This window comes from Aptenodytes forsteri, unplaced genomic scaffold, assembly GCF_000699145.1.
Source record: "Aptenodytes forsteri isolate BGI_AS27 unplaced genomic scaffold, ASM69914v1 Scaffold97, whole genome shotgun sequence".
Classification (NCBI taxonomy): domain Eukaryota; kingdom Metazoa; phylum Chordata; class Aves; order Sphenisciformes; family Spheniscidae; genus Aptenodytes; species Aptenodytes forsteri.
The window spans coordinates 2,575,834-2,584,140 of record NW_008795036.1 but is presented as its reverse complement, the minus strand read 5'-3'; positions in this window follow the sequence as shown (position 1 = coordinate 2,584,140).

Sequence of the window (8,307 nt, the reverse complement as noted above, 5' to 3'; positions counted from 1 at the left end):
GGCTGTATAAAAAGGCTGGGAAGCACAGTACCTGCCGATGACTGTTCGTTCATGGGAAATGCCAACATGCCTGAGTTGATCAAATGCTGAGAACACGATGTATTATTAAAATTATCAAAGTTCTCCATAGTCTGTAACTCAAGTGGGCTCTTAAAGTATCCACATCCTTTTTAAGCCATCCTCACACATTTCACAGTAGTTTGTCGTCAACGCTAAGAAGCTATCTGCTCTCCAAAGCATCCAGGAAAAAAAAAATGGTCTCAGGTAAATTAGGACTTTGTTAGAACCAACCTGTGGAGCACCTATGGGCAGCTCAATACATCACTGCTAACGGTGCGTCACTGTCCAGGTATACGATTTGCTGATGTACAGTCTCCCTCTCTGATGTTTACGATGGCCAATCAAGGTTGTGTGTATGGGCACAAAACTGTGTTTTACTGAAAGAAACTTACGAATGTAATTTCTCTGACTTAGTGACTATATAAAATGCGCTCAGAGAATTTCTGCTTCATTTTAAGTCCTTAGCAACAGTACGTTGTTCTCTACTTTCCATAAATATAGCCAAACTGTTGCAGAAAATATGTAACGTATTACACAAATTTCAACATGAAATCTTTCTGTTTTAGAGATGACTAATGAATACAAAAATAAACTATTTATATGACCGTTAAGTCAATGTAAGCAGCCATGAGTTAGTTTGGTATCGGTTGATTCAAGTCAGTCTATATTAGGTTGCCTACAGTTTTTTAATTTGATTAGTGATTGTTAAGCAGCTGAGAGAAATGCGAATTTGCTGATTTCTTTTCAATAACCTAACATAGCAACAATTTCAAGCATTGAAATTTTCCTTCAGAATTTTTACAAGGAAATGAATATTGTAAGAGGCTAGCGCTGATTTATCCTAAGACAGTAAAAGTACAAAACCATTCTCTTCAGTCATTACTATACAATACTATGCCTCTCTTTGAGCCATACATTTTTCTACAGTGCTGCAAAGAACTTGGATAATTGCAAACATCTTGCTTTTAGGAAAGATCACCGTATAAAATAATAGGAAAAATGCAGTAATCTCATGAAAGCAAATCCCTGAAGTATTTTAGTTTCATTAATATCAGTTTGGATAAGCTCTGCTGAGGATTTAAACAACACTACGCTGGGTTCTCTGCATCTCAGAAGAAACATGTTTTATCTATTGTTTATTTTTCTACATTGAAAAAATCAGAAGAGTAAATTCTTTTGCCAGAAATCGACCGATAGATACAACTGATAGGTAGTGGTCTCGACTACCACATGATATTTTTGGTAAGAATAGCATAAGAGCATATTTCATTAAAGTCAGCCTTTCATGACTGAAACAGTTTAATGAACTTCAGCATGTTCTCATAAAGATAAAAGGAGCTACGGATTCACTCTGTATGCATCTTTTGCAGATTTTTCTTTTAGAAGGCTTTAATAGAAATGTACAAAAAACAATATGAGAAATAAGACTGAAGTCATGGAAAACTGTTTTTACTCCTTAGTTTCTGTATCCATACTTTTCTCTTTCTTTTCAGTGCTTTAGTTTTTCTTTTTTAAAAAAATCAGACACTGGTTACCATAACAAAACTAAAAAGCTTGCATTTTAACCAATATTATTGTATTAAATTCTTAAATGAATGTGTAAATATAGGCTGGGGTTTTCTTTAATATATGACTTTTCATCAAGACTCAGGTACAAAACTGCTACAAACTGACAGGGCTTCAGCTGAGCCAAATTATATCAAATTCAACCTCAGTGGACCTAAGGTTCGAATATTGTTAGAAAAATAGAAACAGATTCACAAAGTTGTGCAAATTCTATAATCTACTGACCTGATGCTGTGATTGACTTAGGTGTTCCTGGACACTTACTTACGGGGCTATCAGTGGAAGCTGAGCATAATTAGCACTCAAAAATTGTACTTTTTATTCAGAGATAGAAGTTTCAAAGGCTGGCTTCAGGAAAGTTTTTAAAAGAAGGAAAAAGAAAAGGAATAGCAAGAAGCCAGCCAACCTAAGATGAGTTACTTTGTCTTCTTTTTCATGACAAAACCAAACTAAAACTCAAAAGAAAATCAGTATATTAAAAATACCAAAGAAAATACAGGAATAATTTCTCTTCTGACAGATATACAGAGTTCATCACTGTGGTTAATTAAATATGAAACTGCCCCAGTTGCATGTTGATTTTCACAGGCCATGAGTCCTCGGGGTAAAACACCTCAAAAATAATGTCATGAGGGGCTTTGATGACTGAAAGCAGCCACAGCTTCTCTTGCTCCATGTTAGGGCTGGTGACACAAAGGACCAGGCTGTACGCAGGACTGAAAGGAAAAGTGGGACCCCTAAAGACACGCAATATGTATGCATACTCCACCATGGCGTCTACTTTCAATGCTTCTTTAGGACAGCTTGTATAATCCTCTGAATTCACTGAAAATGATCATTGTACATCAAGGCGCATTGCTGTTTTCTTTCCAGGAGGACAAGCGTAGGCAATCTTTGTATTTTGGATCAACCTTTTCCCTCAAGTCCCTCCACCAGGTGGACACCTCTGAATCTGAACTGCCTCCAGCAAGGGCTGCGAGTCTTCAAGTATTAAAAAGAGTCTGCAAAAGGGAAGAGAATAAACTGTTTTCCATATCCACAGATCAGAAAGGAGCATGCTTAAATTGCTGCACTATAAATGTAAGTTAACAATAGCAAACAGCTTTCAGATTGTAAATGATAGCTGAGCACTAAAACAGTGTCTACAAAGGTGGTGGGGTTTCCATCAGTGGCATTTTTTAAGAATAAATAGGTATTCATGAAGATTGGTTACACGTAATTAATCATTCTTCTTTCTGATTTCTGTTTGCCTTCTGAGGTGCAGGGCAGTTAGATTAGGAACTCCTCCAGCAGAACCCTCTTTCATGGTGCTCTGCATGTACCCAGCGAGTCTTGGGAGATGAGGGAAGGGAAGACAAGCTCACCTATATTTTCAGTAAACTTTAAATAAACCCTGAGTAATAACATCTCCCATGAACTCTCAGAAGAATGAAAAATAGAGTCAGTCTAATGATCCAGACTCTGAACGAAGCCCTCTCCCAGAGCAAATTAAAACACTGTACAGCTGTGCCTGAATCAATAAGCACCAACTCAGGGAGTTACCAAAATCAATAAAGAAGAGAAGTCTGGCTCAAACAAAATCAAGCTTGAGCTGCCTCCATCCACTGCAATAAGCTTCACTAATTACCTGAAAGTAAAACCGGTCTCTGTTCTATCAGAAAAATGATGAGAGCTGGAAAAAGGATTCACGAAACCCCAGAGAGCTGACAGCAGCACTGAAAACTGGCTTCTGCAAGGCCTTAAGTTAATGTCTATGGCAACTACAGAATGATTTTTCTGTGTTGAATTTGTCATTTTGATCTCTATATTTTAATGTCCTTTCCTCGAATTCTGACACAGCCAAAGTCATAACAGTAGTAAAGTGATGGGCAGCATACAAACCTGTAAAAGAAAATAACCTTCTAGTCATCCCCAGAACTTTGTAACTGAAATTAATTTTGTCAGGCTATTTAACTAGAAGATAGGAAACATGTTTTGTAAAGCAGTCAGGATCTGTTGGTAATTCTAATAGTAATTCTAATGAAGACTATTAAATCTGCCTTAGGCTTTTCTCTTCCTGCCTCACAATTTATATGACGACAGTCTGCCACATAAAATTAACAGAAATGGTGAACTAGCAGTTTTTGTCCACAAAAAGCCTGTTTTTCTTTACTGTATCTGCACAAGGCCTTTGCACAGCTATAGAAGTATACTTGTACCATTTTGCTAGAAACTATAAATCTCTGCCTGTATAGGCATCCATATAACAAATTTTCAATATTCCAAGAGCAATCAAAATCACATGATTTGCACACTTTTTGGACATGATACCTGCAGAAAAATGGCAATCCCCTCGTGTTTTTTTCTTGGATAGTTGTATTTGGAGCCATCTCCAGGCTCCTCAGCAATGTGGACAAACTGGGTTTTGCTTCCCTTGAACGGGGAAGACTGGGGTCAAGCCAAGGCCAGGATGTTGCTGACACACAAGCCCTTTCTGAGCGGCCACGGAGAGCCTGAGAAAGCCACGGTTGCTGCTCCTGCTGCCGCCAGGATGGAGGGGAGGGTAGCAGCAGCGGCCGCCGCTGGGAAGGGTGCCCCATCCGCTCTCCGCTGGCTGCTGTCCTCCTACCCGCCCGTTTTCCTTCTTTGCCCAAAGAACTGCCCTGGTGACCAAGGTCTCCAGGGCTAGGCAGTGGGACCCTGCTTTTGATCGCCTGCATTTAAAAGGCTATTTTAGAACTGACTTTTAAGAACTGGAATAGAGAAGTAGGAGGAAAAAAATCAGCACAAACTCTTATGATGGCATGGCAATGGCTCTCAAACGAATAGGGGCAGATGTTTACTTCTTTCTAAATGTCAGCAAGGAGCAATAAACTTCAGTTTATTAGTGACACCTCTCCACTGTGGAAATCTGAATGTAGTGACAGCTATGACCTCAGGGTTACATTGTTCCCAAGAATATAGATAGCAGGAGAGTTAAGGCTTATAGATACTTGACTTTTCCACACTAATAACTTTATACAAGGTGAATCAAAGGTGGGTTATGAATCATGAACTTTTTTATTTAGCTTTTGAATGATATTTAAAGTTCACATCTGCCTTTAAAATGTAAATTTCTACTCCAGGAACTTGTCGTAAAGAAAAATAATGGGGTACGGCTGATGTGACCGATGTGCCTGATCTTGTTTCAAAAATAAATAGAGTCAGTCTTCAAAATAAGCCTATTTTCAGCCTTGTGTTTTATAAACAAAACATGACCAAATCTGGAGAATATTTTTGCAGCAAAGAAAACTGGTCGATCACCTAAGGGCTGAGTTGTCAAAAGATTTCTAAAATTTTCAGGGCTACTCATATGCTTTAATATAAGCACACTTCGAATTGTTTCTCTGTACTGACACAGGTGCAGTTTAGAGGCTTGAACCTCAACTCCAGCTTCATCCTCACTACAGGGAAAAAAAAACAAAACCCAAAAGAATTTATACAGGATTTTATTGAAACATTTCTCTGAAGAAGTTGTATGTCTTATTACACACATTTTATTCCTGTTGAATGATACAATGTACAAAGACATATAGCTATGTATGTAAGAAGTTGTATGTCTTTTTCCACACATTTTATTCCTGTTGAATGATACAATGTACAAAGACATATAGCTATGTATGTATTTGCATAATCAGCCTCTGATTTTTGTGCCTCACTTACCCAATGTATCCTAAAAATGAAAAGCGGGACTGTAGCTAAAAAGTGTAGGAACATTTGTATTAACACATGCATTGTTTATTGTTTCTGAGGTGTTAAGTAAATGTTCATTTTTAAATATAAATGCATTTTACTGACATTATTTTTATTATATGTTTATTATAGATACATTACATAGTAACAAAGACTTTAGTAGAAATGAATACTTTAAATCAATTTGTTGGATTGTTAAATGATTTCTCTTTCCTGAAACAAAAATGTACCAGTGTAAGTCAAGTATTTTTATTGTTGGAACCATATAAAAAATAGGGTACCCAACCATTGGAGTGAGCAAAAGGAAGGACATCCTTGTGATGTTTTTTCTCAGTAATAATCTTCTGGATTAAGCCACTGAGGAGTAAACATGTAGGTCTAGACTTAACAGGGTAGTTAGGTTCCCAGCTCCTTTATAGATTTCTTCTGCCATTTTTCCCATTGATTGCTATGGAAAATTACGGAGCCAAAACACTTTGTTGGATGTGAGTAATAACATCTGATAAAGACGACTGTAGATCCTGGCCACAGGCAGAAGAAGATTGCATTTAATTTCCTGCTCTCTCTGAAGTTCACAGGCTATTTTAGTTTTGACAAAAGTAGATCTTTTCATGTCAAAAGGTGACTAGGTTCAATAAAACTAGATTCAAGGAAATGCGTGAGGCAGATGCTCAAGAGATCTCTTTTGCAAAGTTATGAAATTTCTTTTCCTAAAGCATGATGTAAATTTTTTACTGATTTTTTTTCTCTACTTTTTCAAGTAATTTGTGTATTTAGTTATATAATTATTTCTACTGAATTCATAACAACTTTTCCATTGGAACTTTCCATGGCATGAAAATTTTACTCAGTCTAGTTAACAAGAACAGTGGATTAAAATGTCAACACTTGTTTGTTTACAGCAATCTTAACAGGAATCATGAGTGCTGTCAATGCGGGAACTTTCCTTCACTGATGTAGAAGCTGAAGCCTGTAGGTCTGACAGAAAACCTACAATATACTTGTGTTCTCTGTTTTTTTTCCCCTAATGCTCAGGGGCAGTCTTATAAGAACTATATACTTTACAATATACACATAACAGAAAAGCAAAGCTTGAAGTGCAAAACTGTCAATTAAACATCTAAGGAAACTAATAGAGGCAACGCTCCCACTTAGATCGCTAATGTGATTTTCAGGTTGCTTTCCCTTAAAACTGATTTTGTTTCTGTACCCACTTTTCCTGCTTATTCATCTGCAAAATGGTCTAATATTCTCTGGTCACCTTTCAGGCTATACTGTTCAAAAGATAGTATTTCTTAAGAAAACAGAAGCGTGAGCGATGAGGACTAACGCAGCATTTCAGATGGAGAGTTGCGATCAATGCGATGTTAGCATTAACTTCAGCAAGGCTAGGGTTGCACTCTTGACATCCTAGAAGAGAGCGACGATGTCTGGCAACGAGACATGATTCAAAAGCAACACATCAGTGGTATTCAAAAACATTTCTTGTACCTCACCGTAAGAAGGAATTCATAGTGGCAAACACAAGCATCAGCAACACTAAGGAAATCTAGAGAGACTTCTATTCATTTTCACAATACACTCAGAGCACTTCCAAAAAGTCTGCAATATCTAATACTGCAATAACAATGCCCATTCTCAAATCCCTTACAGAAGTAGAGACTAGTAGGTTTGCACGGTAATCAAACACGTCAACAAAATGATAAGGTATGCACATAAGAAAAAAACCCCACAAGTCTTTTAGGAATCTTTACGAGTTTATTTTTGCTTAATACGTTTGTAACTTCTAAACCGAGTTACAACGGACATAGAAAACAGTTCAATCCAAATAAAAGTTTCTCAGATCTATAGAAGCTGAACTGTGCTCGCCCCTTATGTCTCCTTTGGACATAATGGACCAGACCATGCCTAAGTTTAATTAAAATCTAGAGCTGCAGAAGTCGATAGCTCTGCAGTCAGCTGATGTGCAGCTGCTGAGATGCCTCAATACAAGTAGCAAAAGAAAGGGTAGAAAAAACCCGTCAAACTGTGGACTGCAAAATAAGCAGACAAAAGCTCATTGCCTTCAACAGCACATCTGAGCCCTTCTGTTTGTCCCTACCGCTCCCGGGGGAAAAGGGCTGCGAAGTAGCATTGAGCTCTTGAGTAAACAGGACGCTCTCCGGAAAAGCCGTGTCTCTCGCAGCCTGGACCTTCAGCCGTGTGCCCGGCGTGCCCTCCCCATCACAGAGGGATTTTTCACAGTCGGCAGTCAAGGTCCCTAGGGGAGGGAGGTGAAATACACCACCAGCAGCTGTAGCTCACTGACTGGCAATTTGGAGGCAAATGTTTAAGAACCCTCGGGCAAAGCTGTTTCATTCACAAGGTGTACGCGCCTGTGTGAGTATTTACATGAACTCGCATCCATGTTCTGAAGGAAGCATTATATCTCCTCCAGTTCGGAAAAGACTGACTTTTCAGAAGCTCCCATTTGGCACCTTTAAGGACTGCCTGCGGCTGCCCGGCTCCGAGCCCGCCAGCCCCCAGCAGGGATGTAGTCGCGCAGCGGCGGAGTTCTGAACCACGGGCTTCGTGATTTCAGCGTGAAAAGCGGCCGGGCTTTCTTTGCCTTTTTGTTTTTTTGGAAGGAGTAACAACGGCTGACACCTTTTGTCCTGTGAGCTACCGCGCGTTAGGGAATGATTAACGAAAACCTGCGAAGGAGGGGAAAATAGTGAGCATAGGCGGTGGTTAGTCCGGACTAACTCTTGCTGCCGGCTACCTGTTGAGGTGGGTTTACGCAGGCGCTTCGTTCTTTCTGTCTTTCCAAGAGAGTTCATTTAAGCCCAGCTGGACCTGCCTAGCGCCGCTCCAGCCGTGCTGGAAGACGCGACTTCCGAGTCTCCCTAGGAGCGAAGGCAAAAAGCAGAAAGAAGTTTTCTGAGGTGGGGACCGGGGCCGGGGCCGGCTCCGCTCCGCTCCCTGCCCGCG